The 25,000-nt window shown below is 15.6% G+C and overlaps 1 pseudogene; it reads right to left on the bottom strand.

The window, feature by feature from the left end:
- The window catches only part of LOC128956602 (atrial natriuretic peptide receptor 1-like), a 63,598-nt pseudogene that overhangs the window by 15,500 nt on the left and 23,098 nt on the right, over positions 1 to 25,000 (bottom strand).

Below are 25,000 nucleotides of genomic sequence, written 5' to 3'. Positions count from 1 at the left end.
TAAATAAATACTTAAACAACTTATGGCAACAAATAAGTCATTATAATATATGAATCAAATAAATAGTTAAAATATTTTTAAAATATATAAATAAGTTTTTAATACAAACTCTCTCTCTCTCTCTCTCTCTCTATCTCTCTAACTCTAACTCTAACTCTAACTCTACTATAACTATAAAATTAAATAAAAATTTTTACTATTTTTTTTTTGAATAAAAATAGTAGGATTTATACAATAGTATCAATACTATCAATAAATAATTATACAATAAACCATTTAACTAAATCAAAAATAAAAATTAATTAATTATAATAATAAAACAAAAAATATTAATTGTTTAAAAAATACTAAATATTTATCAACAAAAAATATTTAAATATTAATTAATTAATTATTAATAATAATAATTAATAATAATAATTATTAATACTTAATAATAATAATTAATAATAATTAATAATTAATAACAATAATAATATTAATAATAATAATATTAATAATAATAATATTAATAATAATTAATTAATATTAATAATAATAATAATAAAATTAATAATAATAATAATAATAATTAATAATAATAATAATAATTAATAATAATAATAATAATTAATAATAATAATAATAATTAATAATAATAATAATAATTAATAATAATAATAATAATTAATAATAATAATAATAATAATAATAAAAATCAATAATTACTTCGCCAATAGGCATACGATTCGCGATCGCAATCAAACTGTTGCTGCGATCGTAGGGATTGTAGTCCAAAATCGGTAACTTTTAGGACAAATCGGGAGTCGACCACACAATTGCTGGATTTCAAATTACCATGCACATGTATATGATCACTGGTATGCAAGTAGGCTATCCCTTTGATAATATCGTGCATCAATGAATAGCGGAACATCCAGTCTAATTTGATTTCATCGTTTTCCAGGATATCCTGGAGCGACCCTTTTGGACAATATTCGGTAATTATACAGCAATTGGGCGGTTCGAGGCACGCCCCCAAAAATCGGACAACATGATTGTGTTGTAGATCTTTCATCTAGGTGGTAGTTAATTTTTTTTTTTAAATTAAAAAAACCAAAAATTATTATTAATTAATTTAATTATAGAGTTTAGCATGCGCATTTTTTTTTGATTATTATTTTTTTGTTGTTGACCTATATCATCTAGGTATTATTAATTTATTTTAAATTAAAAAACAATTATTTTAATTTAATTTATTAGAATTTAATTATAGAATTTAGCATGCGCATTTTTTTGATTATTATTTTTTTCATCTATATAATCTAGGTATTGTTAGTTAATTTTTTTTGAAAAATAATTATTTTGTTTGATTGATTGATTGATTTAATTTGATTTAATTTGATTTAATTTGATTTAATTTGATTTAATTTGATTTAATTTGATTTAATTTGATTTAATTAGAATTTAGCATGCGTAATTCTTTTTATTATTATTTTTTTGATTTATATAATCTAGGTATTATTAATTTATTTTTTAAAAACAATTATTTTAATTTAATTTAATAAATTTAACTATAGAATTTAGCATGCGCATTTTTTTGATTATTATTTTTTTCATCTATATAATCTAGGTATTATTAATTAATTTTTTTTTGAAAAATAATTATTTTGTTTGATTGATTGATTTAATTTAATTAGAATTTAGCATGCGCCATTTTTTTTTTATTAATTTATTTTTTTAGTAAATTTTGTTTTGTGAAAATGTTTTATTTGTGTATAAATTTAAGTAAGTATTTRTATATATRTATWTATAATTATTATATTTAATTATAAATAATTAATAATATTTTTTAAAATAATTATATTATTATTATTATAATTATTATTTTATTTAAATTATATAAGTATAATATTTAAAATTTATTATTTAGTAATATTTTAGTAATTTATAAGTTAATAATATAATATAAAGTTATAGTACTGTATAAACTATTATATATATATACAGTATATTGATTGTAATTTTATGGTTATTATTATTATTATTATGTGTTATTTTGMTATAATTTTTAATACATTAATAATAATAATAATAAAACTAAATAATTCATAAAAACCAAAACATAAATTTCAAAAATATTTTTATCAGAAGTAATTAAAATATAAAAATGCAAAATAATTATAACTAAAAATATTTTCAAAAAAAAATTAGTTAAATATAATTATTAATTTATTTTTTTTTGTTTCTTATATAACATTATAAATAAATGACTTTTTAAATAGTAGACTAAAAATAGACATTTTTTATAAAAAATGTGAAAAATTTACAAAAAAAAATATAATTAAATTTAACTAAATGTTTGAAAAGTTTAATTTAATTTCATTTAATAGTATTTTTCATAAAAACATTTCCAACAAAAAAAGCAACAAAATTTAATTTTGCTTTAAAACATGTTTTTTGAATTAAACGAAAATATAAATACTTTTCGAAAAAAATATATATAAATAAATAAATAAATAATTTCTACGAATATTTAATGTATTTTTTTGTTGTTGTTTATTTAAAATTATTTTTTTGTTGTTTGATTTCATCACTATTTTATTACTTAAAAAATATATTTATATCTAAAAACAAAACAAAAAAATTTAGTGATTTATTACTTAAGACATTACATTATATATATATATATATATATATATTTGATGTCAAATATTTTTTTTTATTTAAGTTACATATAATAAAAAAAAATTTCATATCATAAGTGATATATAAGTGACAAACAAAATATACGGTTAGTCTATATATATACTAATCAGTCAATACATGAAATCTACTTTTATTTTTTGATTATTATTATTATTATTGATATWTTTTTAAGACTATATTTAGATAATCAAAAAAAATATAAAATATCATATATTTTTTATTTATACAAAAATTAGTTTTTTAAATAAAACTTTATACATACCCTAAAGTTTGGTTTTATTTGGTTAAAACTTTTTTACAAAATTTAAATTATAATATTTAATTTGATGGGTGACTATCATATATCATGTATATATATGTTATATATATATATATATCAATAAATAAAAAATTTTTTTATTTAATTATGTTGTTAAAAAAACACTAACAGTTATTGAYAACAATATACTACTGTAATAACGTATAAAATAAATACGTGATTAAAGTGTTTCAAAACACACACACATATATAGTATACTACACTTTATATATATATATATATATACATATATATATATATATATATAATTTTATCAATGATTGTATCAAAAAAAAAAATTTGAAACACATACACATTGTTGTACTGTTTATACATAATAAATAAAATAACAAACAATTGAATATATATTTTATTTTTTTTGATACACAATTGAGGTATTGGATGATACACTGGGAATACTAATACTAATAATAAGTATACTAACAATATATATATCTATATATGTGATAAAAATAATAAAACAATACAAAAAATATAAAATTAAAACAAAAATATATGACTGTTATTAACACAATATCATATAATATATAGTAAATGTCAGATAATATTATTAATCATCAATAATAATAATAATAATATCATATATCGAGATATATGTTTTAGATTTTTTTTAATAAAAAAATACATTTTATATAATTAAATATTACTATTGATGTCTAGTATAGTATATACTAATAAAAATATTTTTTAAACTGTAAGTACAGTATGTTTTGCTTATGAGACTAATATGTCTAAAAAAAATTCAAAAAAAAATTGAAATTTACTTTATATTCATAATAACTATATTATTATTATTATTAGTTTAAATATTATTAGTTAATATATATATATATTATTTGCAATAAATAATTAACTAAAGTTTATAATAATATTAATCTAAAAAAACTAAAATAATTTATTTTTTAATCATTAATTATGAGTGTGTGTTATATACTAAAAATATATATTAATTTTTTTAATCATAAATACATTTGAAATATATTATAAATTATGTACAAAAATAATTAATAGTAATAGTAATACTGTTAATTATAAGCAAATAATTAATTTAATTTTCATATTAATTAATTTGTTAATCACTAAATTAATTACTTAAAAATAAAATTTGTATTAAAATTAATTAAACAATTAATTGATAATAATAATAGTAATTATCGTAATAATGATAATAATAATAATAATTATTATTTAGACTATTTTTCCTAACAATTAAATAGTTATTAAATAGTATATAAACTATTAAAATAAATGGTCAATAAAAATGTAAATAATATTTTTTTTTAGATAAAAATTAAACATGTATTTAAATTTTCAATAATAATAATAATATTAAAAAATGTTGACTTATATTAAATAAGTAAATATTATCAACAATTTATTATATTTTTAAAATATACATATCTATTATATTCAATACAATAAAATATATATTTATTATTATTATTATTATTATAAATATGAATTATATAATTGAAATAATAATAATAATAATGTGATAATAAATATTAAAACCATTAAATTCCCAAACGATTTGTCAGTTAAATATAATAATAATAATAAATAGATATAATATTTAATATTAAAAAACACTTATAAATATATATATATATATTATATTTACTTTCAAACAGTGAATTTCAATTATATATATATATCTATCTGTTATTTATTTACACATAACTATTATTATTATTATTGAAATTAGTTTAAGTGTATATTAAATTAATATCACATATAATACATTGCAATGATATTAATATTTATAATCATATTATTAATATTATTATTTGCTGAACATTTAGATAATTGTTGTAATGTTTTTTTTGTAGTAAAAAAATAGTAAATAATATAATAATTTCAGTGATTTGTTGTTGTATTATATAAAAGTAAAAAAAAATTATAAAATAAATTTAGAAAAAACTAGCTATAAATATGAATTCATATTAAACAATATAATAGTTTATTTTGTGTCAAATATAACAAAAAATATTTTTTTATTTTATCAAAAATATTAATTATTATAAAAAAAAACATTTTTTACATGACTAACAAAAATATTATTTAAAAAAAAAATTATAATTAAATTTATGTTATTATTACTATTTATATTTTATACATAATATATTAATATATATTAAAAATAATTTTTATTATTTAATTGTTAGATTTATTTATGTGTGTGTGCCTTATATTTAATTAATTAATATATCCAATCAAATTTTTTTAAAAATATAAAACCATATATATTATATATTTTTAAAAATTCAAAATTTATTTGAGCATGCTAAGTTTTTTTAAAAAAAATTATTTACTAATTAATTACTACTATTAAATAATATTGTATTGTAATTATTATTATAATTTGGTTATATTTTATATGATATATATATTATACATACATGTTTTAGTTCAATGAGTAGGGAACGGGTGATATCCACCCGGAGCTTATCGATGGGTTTAATGGCCACTACTATACTCTTGTATAGTCCGGTTCGGGCAAAGATCTGACACGAATTGTTTGTATTGTCCATCAGTGGCAATGTGTCCGACGATATTGATGTCTAGTTTTTTTTATAATTAATTAATTTATTAATAATTAAAAATTTATAAACAAATTATTTTAAATAATTTAATTGTATATAAAAATAGATATAAAAAAATACAGAAATTTAATTATTATTATTATTATAAATCAGTTATTATTTTTTATTTTTTTGTTTGAATTAATAAGTAGTTAAAAAATCAAAATTTAATTAAATTAAAATAAATTATTAAAACTAATTGATTATATAAAATAGATATACAAAATTCAGAAATTTAATTATTATTATAAATCAGTTATTATTTTTTGTTTGTTTTGTTTTCAATTAATAAGTAATAAATAAAAATTAAATTCAATAAAAATAAACAAATTATTAAAAATAATTTAATTGCATATAAAATATAAGATAWACAAAAAATCTGTCAAAAATGTATCAATTTAAGTTATTCCTGTGAAGCTACTGTTAATGATAAAAATGCAAATTAAAATTAAAAATTTTATAATTAAAATTTTTAAAATTATTTGTTTTAAAATATATTCAAAATACAAATATAAATTTTTAATTTAATTATAATTTATATGATTATATATTTTTTAATTTCACAATTCTATAGTGGTTACCTTAGATTTAAAAAAATTATCAAAAATTAATAAGATTTAATTAAAGCTTTAAAGACGATTATTAGAAATAAGATGAGATAAATGTAAGCGATAATTAAGTTTTAAATAAAAGTTAAAAATCAAATATTTTATAGTATTAAAAATATATTATTATAACATTGTTTTAGATTATTTGTCATAAATTAGTAAAAAATTTATAAATTAAATAATAACTTTTTGTTATAAGCTGAATAAAATGAATTATTTTAATTTTATTTATAACTTATCTTGAAGTAAGATAAAATAAATAAAATTAATTCTATGAGTCTCTAAATATGATTAATAAAAAATAAAATATCATTAATTATAATTATAAAATATATATTTATATAAAATAAGTTATTAAAAAATTTATTTATCAGTTTAATAATTATTATATAAATTAACATTTATTAAATCTATAAATGATTTGATAAAATTTAGTGATGTTTTAATATATAACTCAAATTATATATAAAATTTAAAAAAATTTATTTAAAAAATTATTGTTTATTCACTATATAACCCTTAATATACTAGCAAAATATTTTAATTTTAATTATAAAAAAATGTAGTTTATTTAAAATAAATAATTTATAATGTCAAAAATGATTAATAATAATAATATTTCTATATACATTGCGTAATAATTATTGAAGATGATGGAGAAAATTTTAGTATTTAATTGTCTTTAGTTTTTAAGAAAATTAACTTTGAAAATTCATTAAAACCATGACAGCTATTGTTGTGATTACCTTATAGATATACAAAATCAAAATTCAATTCAATTAAACAAATTATTAAAAATAATTAATAATATAAAATATATTCAAAATACTATTAGTTATTATAAATAGTTATATATTTTTTGAAATTAATAAGTAATAGATTAGTATAAGTATAGAAAAAATATTTAGTAAAAAAAATTATATTTTTAATAAATAATTTTTTAAAAATATAAGCAAATATTTTATTTACTATTATATACTTTAAAAAAATTATTGGTGTTATTATTATCATTTAAAATTATATATTTATATAAAGTGAAAATTTATTTGTTTTTTTAAAATTAAACATTTTTAGACAAATATTTTATATATAAATTATTTATTTATTGTTTGTTTGTTAATTAGATTAATTAGTATTTATTAAACTTAATTAGCTATAATTAAACAAATAATAATAATATATGTAATGATTATAATTACAAAAATAAAACAAACAAAACTGTATTTATCTACTTATCAATTAATTATGATTTTTTAAATTTTATTTTTCTATAAAAATGTTAAAAATGTTTATCGATTTTTTTATGTACTATAAACTCAAGTGTAAAATATATTATCATATACTGTATAATAATAATAATAAAATAATTTGTTTACAAAAATTTTATATATAACTATAATATATTTAAAATAAAATTAGTTTTTTTGATTAAATAATCACTTAAATCACTTAAATAATATTTAATCAATCTAAAAWAATGTCATTTTTTAGTACTAATATTATTAATACTATTATATATATATATATATATTTAAAATAATGTTTAGCTAACAACAAAAWATATAAAGTATTAGTAGAAAATACTGTATATTTAATATAATTTTATTATTATTATTATTACTTTTTTTTACACTAATCTAATAAATATTTTATAAACAATATTACAATTAAACAAATTTTTTTGTGTGTTTAGAGAATAAAAATGTGTTTTTTTGGTATTTTTTTTTTGAATAAAAATAAATTTCAAAATTTTTAATTCAATTATATTATCATTAGTATTATGTTAGCAAAAAAATAAATAAATTATTTTTTTAAAACATATGTCATTGCCATCTAAAACAATAATTGATATTATATTTTAAAAAAGGTATTCATATTATTAAAAATTTATTAAATAATATATGATATAAATTTATATATATATATATATATATATAAATAAAAATTTWAAAAAACATATTTTTGTTTCTATAAATATGTTAATAAAATAATTATTATTTAATATATATATATATATTTAATCTATAGGATTTTTCATTAAATATTTAAAAAATAAAATAAAAATTAGCATTAATTTAATTAAATTTTTAACTTTATATATCATATTATCACACATTGTATTGTTTTTAAATAATAATAATAATAATAATAATAACTATAATATTACAGTATTATTATTACAATACATATGTTTATACAATATATATATATATTAAAACTTTAAGATACATATCAAATGTATTTAAATATTTTAATATTTAAAATATTTTTGTATTAAACATATAATATAATAGAAATGTTGAATACAATTAAAATTAATCACAAAATTGTTTTATATTTTGTTTAGTTTTATGTTATTATTATTATTATACACAATATATTTCATGTTATTGTTGTTTTTAAAAATTTTTAATGAGTTTTATCATTTATATTATTATTATTATTATTATTGTTTTTACTATATATATATATATATATATATATATATATATTTATAAATATTATTAATTATTCAAAAATATAAATATACAGTACATTAGGTTTTATAGTTTTTCAGAAAATTTTTATGAAAACTTTTGCAATATATATATATATATATAAGTATAATAAAAGTTTTTTAAATATTTATTATATTTAAATAAATAATATATTCAAACAAACAAACTAACAACAAAAAAATATTTAAAAATTTCACAATCGTTAAAAGCATATAAATATATATATAAAGTAAATATATATATATTATATATATATACTATACTATTGTATTATATCAATATATATATATATTGCTAGAGTAACCAAATTTAAAAATAWAAAATGTTATATAAAAAAAATTTAATTATTATAAAATTTATTGAATAAATTTGGAATTTTTAAGTTCAAAAAAAATAAAATATACTTAATATTGATTTATTTATCTATATATATATATATAACTTAATTAAGTTAACTTAATTAATTAACTTAACTATACTTAAATACTTATAATATATTAAATATAGAAAAATATTTTATGTGTAATAAGTTATTACTAATAACTAATAAAAATTGAAAACAAAAAAAATCATASATATATAAATATAATATAAATATATTATATATATATAGTACAGTTAAAAAAATTATCAATTGATTTAACAATAGTTATTAATAATGTATAATATGTTAGTTAATACTCTGTATATACTATACATATATAATATATATTTTTGAAATTTTAATATAATATACTGTATATATATAAACTTATTATTAATGTATAATATGTATATATACAGTATATACTAATAGTATACTAATCATCAAATAATAAATTCAAAATAAATTCAAAATAATATTAATAATAATAATAATTTAATCTAAAAATACAAAATACAAATAATAAATATTAGAAATAAATTTTTTTTAAAAAACTATTAAAAAAGTTTTAAAAAATTATAATAATAATAATAGTTTTTCTAAATTATTTCTAATATATATTATTAATATTCGTATTTTTAGATTAAATTATTGATTATTATTAATAATATTATTTTTAATTTATATAATAATAATAATTTAAACTAAAATTACTAAAATACAAATAATAAATATTAGAAATAAATTTTTAAAAAAAATTATTTTAAAAAAATATAATAATAATAATAATAGTTTTTCTAAATTATTTCTAATAATTATTATTAATATTCATATTTTTAGATTAAATTATTGATTATTAATAATAATATTATTTTGAATTTATATAATAATAATAATAATAATAATAATAATAACAAACTAGACTAACCCTGGCCAGACTCATACGTGAACCAAACCCGGGTCGACCACCACCGAGACCGCCGCCGCCGCCACCCGTCCGTAGGCCAGTCGACGAATAGGTAACAATATCGTCGTATCGGATCTTCCAGGTCATTGAGGCCAACTCGGCCTCCAGTTTATAGTGTCGGTAGACAATAATAAACACAACAAACAGTATCAATAGTAGACCGGATAGTATACCCGATACTATCGCATACTGTGTGGCCACATCGTCAACACATTTTTCATCATCAAACCCGCATACGGGTGTGTCCATGGGTGGCGGACCGGGTAGTCCACGGCCCCAGTGTATCAACTTGTTGGGGACATCCAGAAATTGTTTGGATACCCCATAATAATTGCTAACAACTTCATAGTAACCGGTATACGGGTTAAGGTTTAGCAGAGAGTAGTCGACAGCCCGGTCACCGTTTTCGTCGATACTAACATTGCCGGTAATACCTGTGTGCGGGTGTGTGGGTACGGGTGTGGGTGGGTTAGGACAGTTGGTTAGACAGATAGATATATATATATAAATTAGTGATCAGTATATAAATAGTATATAATTTTTGTTTATGTTTTATATTGAATTGTGTTTTGTTTTATGTTTAGCTAATTTTGTTTAGCTATTGAATTGAAAAAAAATTTTATGTTATATTTATAGTCTGTATATATATATATATATATATATATATATATATATATATATAATTTTTCTAACTATTTCTATAAAATAATATAATTTTATTTAATTTTAAATTAATAATAATTTTTGTTGTTATTGTTGTAAACTATTGTAATTTTTTTTTAAAAATATTTTTATTTAAATAGATATTTTAATTGCTAGTAATATATATATATATACTGTATATTTGATTGATATTATGAAATACTAGTTTATATTTTTTTAAAAAAATTAATTAATTTAAATTAATTGTTATAAATTATATTTTTAATTTAAGTGCAATTCAATCAATATTATACACACACAAAAAATAAATAAATAAAAAACTAATATTTTTTATATCATATAATGTATGTGTAATGTATGCATGCTTTTTATGAAATGATAAAATGTTTTGTATTATTATTATTATTATTATTATTATATATTTAATATTGTAATGTATGTGTGTGTTTGTGTGTGTGTTTTATCTAACAACAACAACATCAACAATAAAATTAAATTATTATTTGAATAGACTATCAAAACAAACAAACAAATCAAATAAAACAACCAAAAAAATAGTATTTATAATATTTGTCACTAATTTTTTGTTGTTGGTTTATTTGTTTGCATTATAAATACATTAGAATATTTGTATAGATATATACCGGTATATACTGTATATATTACTATATATATATATATATAGTAATATATATATAATGATCTATATATAGTGATATATATTACTAAAAAAAATATTTATATATGACTAAAAAATATTTATATATATCACTAAAAAAATATTTATATATCACTAAAAAAAAATATTAATAATATATTCTATGCTATTATCTATAATTAACTAAATGTTTGTTAATAAATAACTTTAAAAAWAACATTATTGTTTGTTTGTTTGTTTGTTTAATATTTATTGGATTTTTAAAATTTTTTTTTATAAAAATTTTTTTTAATAAAAAATATATTTTATTATTATTATTATTATTATTATCATCACCTGAATAGGTTCTGTTCCACATTTTACGTGTTATTACACTACCATTTGCTGATGAAAATCCTGTAGTGATTGTCTCATTCAAGGCTAAGGCATACAAATAAATTGATTCGTGAAATGCTGTCACAAAAGTCGATACCTTTTTTTTTTTTTTTTAGTATTATTGTTGAATAAAAAAATGAAAATAAAAAATAAATAAATATATATTTTTATATATAATAATAATAATAATAATAATAAAATATTTATTAATTAAATTTTATTGATTAATTGCTAGAAAATAAAAATAATTCGATAATATATTAGAAATTAAATTCTAATAAATTGAAAAAATTTATTTAATTATTTCTTAGTTTAATTATAAATTATTTTAATATTATTTATAATAATAAATAATTTATGATTAGTTAAGTATATTTTTTTTTTTAAATAAAATTATTTTATATTTTTTTTATTATAAGTGATCATTATTTGACTTTTTTTTTATTAGAAAAAATACTATAAAAACTAATTTCAATAATATTAGTACTAATAATAAATTTTAATATATAGTAGATATAAAAAAAATTAATATACATAAAAAAAATTGTTTACAATTATTTTTATATACAAACATATGTTTTTATTCACACACACACACACACACACACACACACACACACACACACACACACACACACACACACACACACAWACACACACACATACACACACATATACACACACATATACACACACATATACACACACATATACACACACATATACACACACATACGCACACATACACACACATATACACACACATACACACACATATACACACACATACACACACATACACACACATACACACACATATACACACACATACACACACATATACACACACATATACACACACATACACACACATATACACACATATACACACACATACACACACACATATACACACACATATACACACACATACACACACTAAACAACAAAATAAATGTTTTATTTTTAGTCAATTGTTTGACACATCACATGTGTGGACAACACATCAAAAACATATAGCAAAACAACAACACATGTCTAACAATAATGTTATTAAAAAAAACAAATTTTTATTTCATTAGTACTAAATGTATAGCAAATAAAATGTGTTGTCGTTATTGTGAGTGAGTGAGTGAGTGAGTGAGTGTGTGTGTGTGTGTGTGTGTGTGTGTGTGTGTGTGTGTGTGTGTGTGTGTGTGTGTGTGTGTGTGTCACACAAAATGTGTAACAAAAATAGACAATAAATCACTAAATATAAAATATTGGGTACACTTTGGTATATATATATATATATTACTTATATTAATGACATTTTGATTTATACTCTCTCTCTCTCTTTCAATATAAATGAAACTAAAAATATGATTTTCACAATAACTTTATGTTATTTTTTTCTGTCCTTATCTTATGTTTTAAAAATAGATAAATATATATTTCACATATACTTTATATACAACATACTGTATAAATATATATATATTGATATATAAAATGCAATTTATTTAATTGCTTATACATTGACACATTGACACACAAACACACACATACATACATACAAACACATACATACATACACACATACATACATACATACATACATACATACATACATACATACATACATACATACATACATACATACATACATACATACATACATACATACATACATACATACATACATACATACATACATACATACATACATACATACATACATACATACATACATACATACATACATACATACATACATACATACATACATACATACATACATACATACATACATACATACATACATACATACATACATACATACATACATACATACATACATACATACATACATACATACATACATACATACATACATACACACTATATATAATAAATAGATTTAAATATTTATTAATTGTTTTTTATATTAATGTATAGTTTTACTAAATTATTAAAAAAAAACCTAATTAACTAATTAATTGCTTAAATAAGTTAAAATAAAAAACAGTGTAATTATTAAAAAATTGAGTAAAAAAATTATTATTATTATTATTATTTCAAATATCATATTTCAATTAATATCCATTTATTTAAATATTATTATTTTTAACTGATATGATAACTGGCAAAATAAATATTTAATAACAAAAAAAATATCTTAAATATTAATTAAATATATGTAAACTAATAAAATATTTTTTGATATTATTTTTTTGTTGCTAATACTATAAAATATTTAAACAAAACAAAAAAAGTTTGACTAAAATAAATGGATAAAATATTTTTTGTTATTTTTTTAACATTTAATAAAAATCATTATACAATATAATATTAAAGTATATATATATATATATATATATATATATATATATATATGCAAAACATAGTTTTATTTTTTGATTAGCAAATTATTTATTGAAGCGTTTAAAATATTTTTTAATACATTTATTATTATTATTATTTTTATTGTATTATTTAGATATACTATATATATAATAAAAACAATTTGAAACATTTTTTTTAATAACTATCTATATCTACTAATACTACTACTACTATAACTTATTGTTATTATTATTATTATAGTAATGTTTAGTTAGATATAACTTTTAATATCAATAAATATATATATATATATATAATATTAATATATATAAAAAAAAGTATTTTAATTTTGTTGATGAAAACTATTTGTTAAATTAATTAAATATATATTTTTTGTGAACAACTATTTCCTTAAAAAAAATATTTTCTAAACATTTTATTATATTAGAGATAAAAAATACATTAAATTGCAATTTAAATATTTGTTGAAACATTTATAAATGCCATTTAAATACTTATACTTTTTTTTCAATGCATTTAAGCAAATCATTTATGCAATTAATAGATATAGTAATAAAATATTTATATATTTTATATTAAAGTTATAACAAAAAAAAAACAAAACTTTAATTAAAAAAAAAAATTACTAAATAAAAGTCGTAAATGTCTTATAGATAAACATTTATATTTAAAAATATTTATTTTCATATATAATTAAAAAACAACAAAAATATTTAAACTAAATATTAATTAATAATAATAATAAATAAAAAATAAAAAATAAATTTAATCTTATTTTCCTAAATATGATTATACAATAATTTTTTTTTAAATAAAACTAAAATAATTATTTATTTAATTACTAATTATACTAAAAAAATATAATTAAGCAAAAATTTTTTTATATAATTTAAAACGATAATAATAATTAAGTTCAGAATATTTAATACTAATTACTAATAATAATAATAATAAAATAATTTTATCAAAAAATTTTTAATTTTAAAAAATTAATTAATTAATTTAATTAAAAAATAAATATAAATACCTCTTCCTCTCCATAGTTAAAGTCAAACTCGGTTTTGGCAATAGTTTTAACCGATCGGACAAATTGGTTATACTCTTCCGATTCGGGTACCCGAGCTGTGACTTTGAACAGTGCCTGAAAGGCCAGTCGGGCCCTCTCGTTGTCCACATCCGTGTCCTCCGGTCGACGCCACGGATCTTTTGAACCGTTTTGACTGAAAATAAATAAATAAATAAATAAAATAAATATTTTACAATTAAATTAACTGTTTTTATAAAATTATAAATTTTTTTTTTGTATACATGTATATATTTTTGTTTGTATTTTTCTAAAAAAATAATAATCAAATAAATAACACATATTTTTGTTGTATAAAAATGTATATTTCAATGTCTACGAAATCATATAATAATAATAATAAATGTAAATTCAATTTATTGATATAATATTTGAATGTAATTTATTTTTTATGTGTCAAATAAAAATTTTAATTAATTTTTTACAATTAAATTAACTGTTTTTTTTATAAAATTATTATTTTTTTCATATGTATATATATTTTAGTTTAAATAAAACATTAGTTTAAGTGTACAGTAATTATATTAATATATAATTATATTTTAATATATTTTTTGTTACTATTATATTATACTAATAAATAGTAATAATATTAATAATAGTTTATTTTAATTAATTAATTAATTAATTAGTTAATAATAATAATCAGATTTTTTTATTATTTAAATATAATACATATTTTTGAAACTATTTATATGTTTTCAAATTTTTTTTTATTAATAATAATATTACTGTATTTTAGTGTAAATATTTTTTTTTAAAAAATATTTAAAGATTAACTAATGTTTTTAAAATAATATGTATTTAACATAAAAATAAAACATTATTATTTAATACTGTTTTTTTTGTTACTAATATATTATTATTATTATATATATATATATTAAAAATATATAAAAATAAATTTTTATGTTTTTTGTTTTATCAAAAAAATAACTAAATAATTCATTAAAGTTAATACCCTTTTTAATACCCGGTAATAAAAATTTAATGCTATTATAATGTTATAAATATTATAAATATTAAAAATTTAAAACATTATTACTATATATAAATATATACTGTATATTAAATAATTGTTAGTAACAAACAAAAAACTTTTTATTCATATATATATATATATATATATATTTAATTGATTTTTTATGGATAAAATAATCAGTCACTAAAAATCAAATAAATAACACATATTTTTGTTGTATAAAAATGTATATTTCAATGTCTAACGAAATCATATAATAATAATAATAAATGTAAATTCAATTTATGATATAAATTATATATATATAAACAATATATATATATAATATATTTGAATGTAATTTATTTTTTATGTGAACTAAAAAAAATTGACAATTTTATTATTATAATAGACTTGTATTTTAATTTAAAATATATTGATTTAATAAGAAAAAATAAAATAAAAATTTATTCACCAAAAAATATATATATATAAAAATAAATTTTTTTATTATTATTTTATTTTGACATTTTAAAAGTCAATAGATTTCAAATAATTTTTGTTTTTTGTTTAGCAAATAATATATATATAAAACAATATCCAGTTTTATAGAAAATATATTGAATTATTATAATTGCAAAATAAAAAAAAATTGGAAAAAATAAATAAAATATTTTTAAGTAAAATAAAATGAACAATCAATATATGATAAAAAAAATTTAATCTAAAATTTAAAATTAATAGATTTATAATAAAACTAAAAATTCTAAACTAAATTAAAAACATTGTATTTTCAAAATTTATATACAATATATATATATTTATTTATTTACATTAAAAAAATAAAACATAGTTTTTTTTGCAACAATAACAACAACAAAACAATACAAATATATTATATTTCATCAAAACATATAAAATAAAATATAATATAAATTCAATTCAATATAAATATATTTCTAAAAAATAAATTATTTAGAAAATAATTTAAACGTATAATTAAATTGTTGTCTAAATACTAATGTATAATATAATATATATATATAATATATACAATAATATATATATATATATATATTATATATATATATAGTAATGTCAATACTATTAGGAAATTATTTAATTTGTTTATTGTTAGCGTTGTTGTTGTTGTTATGTTGTTAAGCAAAACTTGAAAATGTTTTTAACATATTATTATTAATAATAATAGTTTCAAAAAATAAAATCATTGAATAAACTAAAAACAATAATAATAATAATAATACATTTTTTTTATCGACAAAATATCATTTAATATATATATATTGTTAATATATATTTCAATATTAATTATAATAATTTAATAATTTTTTACAACAACAACAATAAAATAGTATTTTATTTATTATATAATAATAATAATAATCAATAAAAATAAAACATTTTATGTTTTGTTTTTTATGTTTAATTTTGTTTTAATATATTTTATATCAAAAAATAATTTATTTGTCTAATAATTTTGTTAAATATTTTTTTTGGAAAATTAATAAATTATTTTAATTTTTGTTTTAAAAACAACTTATTTCTCAGTTGTTATCAAAATAAAATTAATTTATATTCTGTATATAATATATCATACAATATATATATATATAATATATTGTTATAAAAAAACACATAACTTATATATAGATATATATATATATACAGTACTACTACTACTACTACTACTACTACTACTACTACTACTACTACTACTACTACTACTACTACTTGTATTGTATGACAATGTGTCAGACAATCTTAACAATGATATATACAATAAGTTATTTAATAATAATAATAATAATAATAATAATATATTAATACTTTACTAGTGATATAAGTGTTTGTTAAGTAATACACTAATACTGTATAATACAAGTAGTAGTAGTAGTAGTAGTAGTAGTGATAGAAAAAACTAATAGTATTGTCATTTTGTTTATTATAAGAGAGAGAGAGAGAGAGAGAGAGAGGAGAGAATCTCAACAACAAAATAAAAAGAGATATTTTCTTAACACTTGACTCTTAACATACATACATATAATGTATACGTATATAAAAAAAATACCAATAAATCTAGCATTAAATATAGGGATTCAATGTTTAGTATACAATATATTGTATATACAGTATATATATTGTATAATACTATCTTATATACAGTACTATTGTATAACTAGTAGAGAGAGAGAGAGAGAGAAAGAGAGAGAAAGAGAGAAAGAGAGAGAGAGTTAGGGCATAATTATAAAAAAAATATATTTATATATTTTCAAATTTTTAAAAAATATTTTTTTTTTTATTTTTTGTCGGATTTTTTTTGAACGAAATATTTATTTTATTATTAATTTTTTTAAAATTAAAATATATGATAATATAAGATAATAAAAATAATAATTATGAATTTTGAAAGTTTTATTTATTAATAAAAATTATATATTTATTATTATTGTTGTTATTATTTTTCAATTTTTATTTTTTTAAATATCATACTAAACATTTAATTATTTTTGTTGTAAATATTTTCATTTATATCAATCAAAAAAAATTAAATAAATAAAATATAAAGTAAATTGTTTATAATAATAATAATAATACTATTATTATATACTAGTAGTATACTAGTAGTGGTCACACATTTATATATATATATATATATATATATATATATGTTTTGTCTATTTATTTAGTTTATATATATGAACAGTTTATATAACGGTTCATAAACTCTCTCAATATATATATATATATATATATATATATATATATATATATATACTGTATATAAAGTATAAATATATATATATATATATTAATATATWTAATACTGTTTTTTTTGCTGACCATTACATACCATATCAATCATGTAATTCAACAAAAGTGTTGGCAATTTCACTCAACATTATCTCTCTCTCTCTCTCTCTCTCTCTCTCTCTCTCTCTCTCTCTCTCTCTCTCTCTCTCTCTCTCTCTCTCTCTCATAGTTTCTGAACATWTCCTGTGGTTATCCTTTTTCCTACTCTCTCTCTCTCTCTCTCTCTCTCTCTCTCTCTCTCTCTCTTTTTCACTCTCTCTCTCTCTCTCTCTCTCTCTCTCTATCAGTCTCTCTCTCTCTCTCTCTTTCAAAAATAAAAATTCAATTCAACAAAAATCTACTTCAAGAATATTCTGTGCACTGAATTTGATTCATTCAATGTGTTTTTGAAAAAACCAATTCAACACATGTTTTCCTATCCTTAAGGCTCTCTCTCTCTCTCTCTGAGAGAGAGAGAGAGAGAGAGAGAGAGAGAGAGAGAGAGAACATTTACWGTATATATACTATACTTAAAAAAATACAATAGATTTTTTTAGTTTTTTTTATTTTTTTTTAGTTTTTTTTATCATTTACTATCTGTGTTTGTAATTACCAGTAACTTAAGTAAGCAATAGTAGTACTGTATCTAAAAAAAAAATAAAATAAAATTTATTTTGTTATCTACTTTTGTTTTAAGGTTTTTTATTTTATTAAAATAAAATACAATCAAACGTTTTTTTGTTGCTTATCTATTAAATACAATATAATATAATTATTTTATTTTTTGATAAACATTTTCTACTTTAAGTATATATATAATAATATATCAATTGGTATTTTATTTTGTTATTTATTTATTTAAATAGAGATTATGTTTTTGTTTGAGTATTATTTTGTTTGAGTTATAAAGTTAATGATTGAATTTATTTATTTTTTCTACAAATATACTAAAATCGGAAATACATTTATATAAATCAATTATTGATATATATATTTGTATAAAAATAAATTTCAATATTTTATTTAAATCTGTTTTTCTTTATATATATATATATATCTATATAAATATCATATAAGTATTGCTTTAAGGTATTTACTGTATATATATATAAATAAAATATTTACAAACATTTATATCATATATATATTAGATATGTATTTGATATAAGTTTTATTGATATTATTTAATATATAGATATGTTTTTGAAATATACAATACATTTGTATATACTGTATATATCTGATATAAATTTAAATCTTATAAAATTTTTATTTAAAATACATATACCTATCAATATATATATATTTATATTATACTATTAGATAACATATATCAATATTAAATACAATTTATAAATATATTGCAAATATTTTACATTAGGACTAAATTTYCTAAAAATAAAATATACAGTATATATCAATATATATATATATAATTTACATACTGGTACATAAATTTATTTTAATATATATATATATCATATAGACATACACACACACACCCATTAAGCACTGGTAGATAAAAATGATTATTAATCAATCATATATCAAATACTATATATATATATATATATATATATTGTATATTTATTTATAATATTTGCAAACATTTTTTGTGTACAATATTAGGACATATTGTAAATGTATATTTTTTTTTGGTTATAAATTAGCATTTATTTGTATAGTATTGTAATGTACTGAATATATATATATATTTATATATATATATATATATATATAGTATATATTAATACTTTATAAAAAAAATTATATATACATCACTGATGATATTGAATAAAATACAATAATAATTATTACAATTTACATAATTAATTGTCAAATGTGTGTATATATTGTGTTTGTTAAAAAAATTAATTTAATTAGTATTAKTATTATTATTACCTAATGTTATACTAAMGATAACAATCAAATAAAAATGTTGTATTTCTTTTRAAAATAAGTGTTTATCTATTTTTTTAASAAAAAAATCTAATTTTATTTTTATTTGWTRTACATTATGTTTGTATGTGTGTGTATGTATGTGTGTGTATGTATGTGTGTGTATATGTATGTATGTGTGTGTGTATGTATGTGTGTGTGTGTGTGTGTGTATATGTATGTATGTGTGTGTATATGTATGTATGTGTGTGTATATGTATGTATGTGTGTGTATATGTATGTATGTGTGTGTATATGTATGTATGTGTGTGAGTGTGTGTGTGTGTATGTGTGTGTAGTGTRTTGTAAAGTAAATTCAATAATAATATTAACTCTTTAAATGTCAACAAATACTACATATATATATATATATATATATATATTGAATAAATATTTTTAGAAAAATATATATATATATAAACTACTGTACAATTAAAAATTGTTTGGCAAAACTTACAATTATATATATATATATATATATATATATATATATATATATATAATGTACAGTAAATTAGATGATAACTAATTTTAAATAAGTAAATATTTGTGTTAAACAAAATAAATTAAWGGRTTATTATTTTTTGAAAAATATATATAATATATATATATTTTTTTAAAAAAGACAACTAATTTTGTTGTTAATTTATATAATAGATTTGAGTGGAAATTTAATAAATTATTTTTAATTAAAATATTTACATAATTTATTAGTAATTACGGATTAGTATCTAATATTTATTATTAAAATATTATATTTAATTATTATTTAAATATATTTATATATTAGGTAAAAATATTTTTATTTATTAATGTAAATTAATTCAATAATAAATAATAATAATAATTATTATTATTTTATTTTTATAAATTTTTTTAAAACCATACATAATTATTCAAAAATTAATAATTTAATTAAATAAATACATAAAGTATTATTAGTTTAGAAAAATTAAATAAAAACAATTTTTATTATTATTATTATTATTATTATTACAATACTTTAACAAATAATAAGTTATTCATATATTATTTATTATTAATAATACACAATAGTTAATGTATAAATGATTTTTTATTTTATTTTATTTATTTTTTTGATTGAAAACTAAAATCTTTTATGTAATAATAATAATATTAAATAAATAAAAAAAACAAAATAAATAAAAAGCTAATGTATTTTCATTTATATATATATATATAAATCTCTAATATAAATATTTAAAAATTTTATTTAAAAAAAATCAATAGTAGTGTCCATTTATTTATATGTATATATACTGTATATACTATTATAGATGAATTTATTTTATTACTTATTTGAAAGTTAAAAATATTAAATATATTATATACAGTATATATATATAATTAAATTTAGTTTATTTAAGTTTAAGTGCTCTCTCTCTCTCTCTCTCTCTCTCTCTCTCTCTCTCTCTCTGTATGTATGTGTGTGTTACACATCTATGCCATTGAAAAGTATAATATAATTTATGTATATATAGATAGATAGATAGATAGATAGATAGATAGAGAGAGAGAGAGAGAGAGAGAGAGAGAGAGAGAGAGAGAGAGAGAGAGAGAGATAATCATTTACTTTTAAAAGCAAAAACATAYCCAAAAAAATGTAATAAATTTGAATATTAAAATATATATTGAAATTTAAATACATATGTTATTTAGAAATTTGTTTTAAAAATTTCAACAATTTTTTTTTAATTACATTTATATTGTATACTTAAATATATTTATATAACATATTTATTATTAACAAAAATTTATATTTAAAGCAAAAAATAAATAAACTAATAATAAATATTAATTAAAATAATATTTGAAATAATAAATAAATGATRTTAATATATATATATATATTAATTATATTTTGATTTGGTAGAGATAAATTATTTCTGTAAAAAGTTTATAATTTAGTTATTTACGCGTTAATAACCACTTTTCATTTTTAAATTTAAATCACGTAACATTTTTAACGGGATTTTGTATGTCAAAACCTAATATATAAATGATAAGATAAAAATTTTATAGCAAATTTGTAAAGCTTAAATTGATAATTTATGGGAAGAAAATTTTTTGAAATTGGTCAAAGAATAAATTTTCTATGGCTTTTCGAACTTGTGGAAAAACACATTATATAAAATATTCGAAAATAAAATGACGTTATTTATGGATAATAGACAATTATTAGATAAAGATTTTACTACTATTACTTTTTCTATTTTTTATGTATATTTTTTCAGATAATTAAATTACACTAAAAAACGCAACATTGTAATATGATAATGTAATTTTTATTTAAATTTGATTATCTAAAAAAATATTTACATAAAAAAATTTTGTTTTTAGAAAAAGTAATAGTATTAAAATCTTTATCTAATAATTAGTTACTATCCATAAATAACGTCATTTTATTTTCGAATATTTTATATATATATATATATAAATTATCAATTATATATATATTAGGTTTTGACATAGTGGTTTGCAAACATCCCGTTAAAAATGTGATCACGTGATTTAAATTTAAAAATGAAAAGTGGTTATTATCACGCGTAAATAACTAAATTATAAACTTTTTACAGAAATAATTTATCTCTACCAAATCAAAAGTTATTTAGAAAACCGCTCGGACATAATTAATGAAATACTTCTTTATATTAAGTTTATTTTTAGAAAAACTTTTATTTAAAAAAATAATATTTTGTGTGTAATATTATCTTTAGAAAAATATTTTAAATATTTTGTTTTGTTTTTTATTTGATTAAATTTTTTTTCATTAATTTTAATGTGAAATATAATAGCTATTTGTTAAAAACAAAAAAAATATTTAAAAACAATTGTAAAGTGCATTGCATTAGTTTAACCAACAAATAGTTATATATATATATATATATGAATGTTAAAAATATTTTTATTAAATAATAATAATAATATTGAAAATATTTGTCACTTTTAATGTTTTGTAATTTTATATCAAAAATTTTTAAAATAGTTGAAAATAATAATAATAATAACKATTTTGATAAAACAAAATAATAAAATATTTAATAACATTTTAAAYATATTATATTTATATTAATAATTATTTAATTTGTTTGTAATGTATTAATAATTTCAAATAGATTTTTAATAAATAAAATTATATTAAATTATATTTATTTTTTTAAAAATAAGTTAAATATCTTTTCAATGTTAAACATTTAGTGCCAATATATTAAATAATATTTTAATTAATTTTTATATACAAAATTTATATATATATATATGATTTTTTTTGTAAACAACTAATAGTTTTTATAATACTATTATTTTTTAAATTACAAATATATATTATATATATAAATAGTTAGTACAGTATTATTATTATTATTATAAATACTTTAATCATTTAATAGTCACTAATACAGCAAAAAAAATAAAAGATTATAAAAAATTTATKTTATTTATTATTTTGTTGTTGTGTTTTAATAATAWATATAATGTTTTAATTTTCAACACATAAAAAAATCTAATAATAATTTAATATTATTTTTATTATTAAATGATAAACTTTRTAATTAAAAATTATTAGATAATAATAAAATTTTATTGTATTATTATATAATAATACTAAATAATAAGTTTTTGTTTTTTTTCACTTGTAAAATATATATTATATTTATAAAAATAATTACTAACATTATTAGTTTAATTACAACAACATTAACTAATTTATCGATGATATAAAATGTGTATTTTTTTACTAAATAAATAAAAATTTTTATATTTACTTAATAGTTATTTATTTAATAATATAATATCGGCTTAAAAAAATAGCAAAACATTTTTGTAAACAGTTTTAGCTGAAAAAATATTTAGCTTTTAATAGTAGTAGTAGTAGTAGTAGTAGTAGTAGTGATAATAATAATAATAATAATAATAGTTTTCTTAATATTTAATAGATTTTTTTTAAAAAAATATTTCAACTATCAATTTATGTCAATACTTATTAAGGAAATAATTTTTATTTTATTATTTATAATAAAAAATAATAAATAAATAAAATAATAATAAATTTTTCTATAAGTATTTTATTATTATTATTATTTTCTCAATAAATATAATATCCATCAATAAGTTTAAC

This window comes from Oppia nitens, unplaced genomic scaffold (genome assembly GCF_028296485.1).
Source record: "Oppia nitens isolate AA-2021 unplaced genomic scaffold, nextdenovo-longstitch-racon4-pilon3 scaffold31_pilon_pilon_pilon, whole genome shotgun sequence".
NCBI lineage: Eukaryota > Metazoa > Arthropoda > Arachnida > Sarcoptiformes > Oppiidae > Oppia > Oppia nitens.
This window is presented reverse-complemented; position numbering and strand designations above follow the sequence as displayed.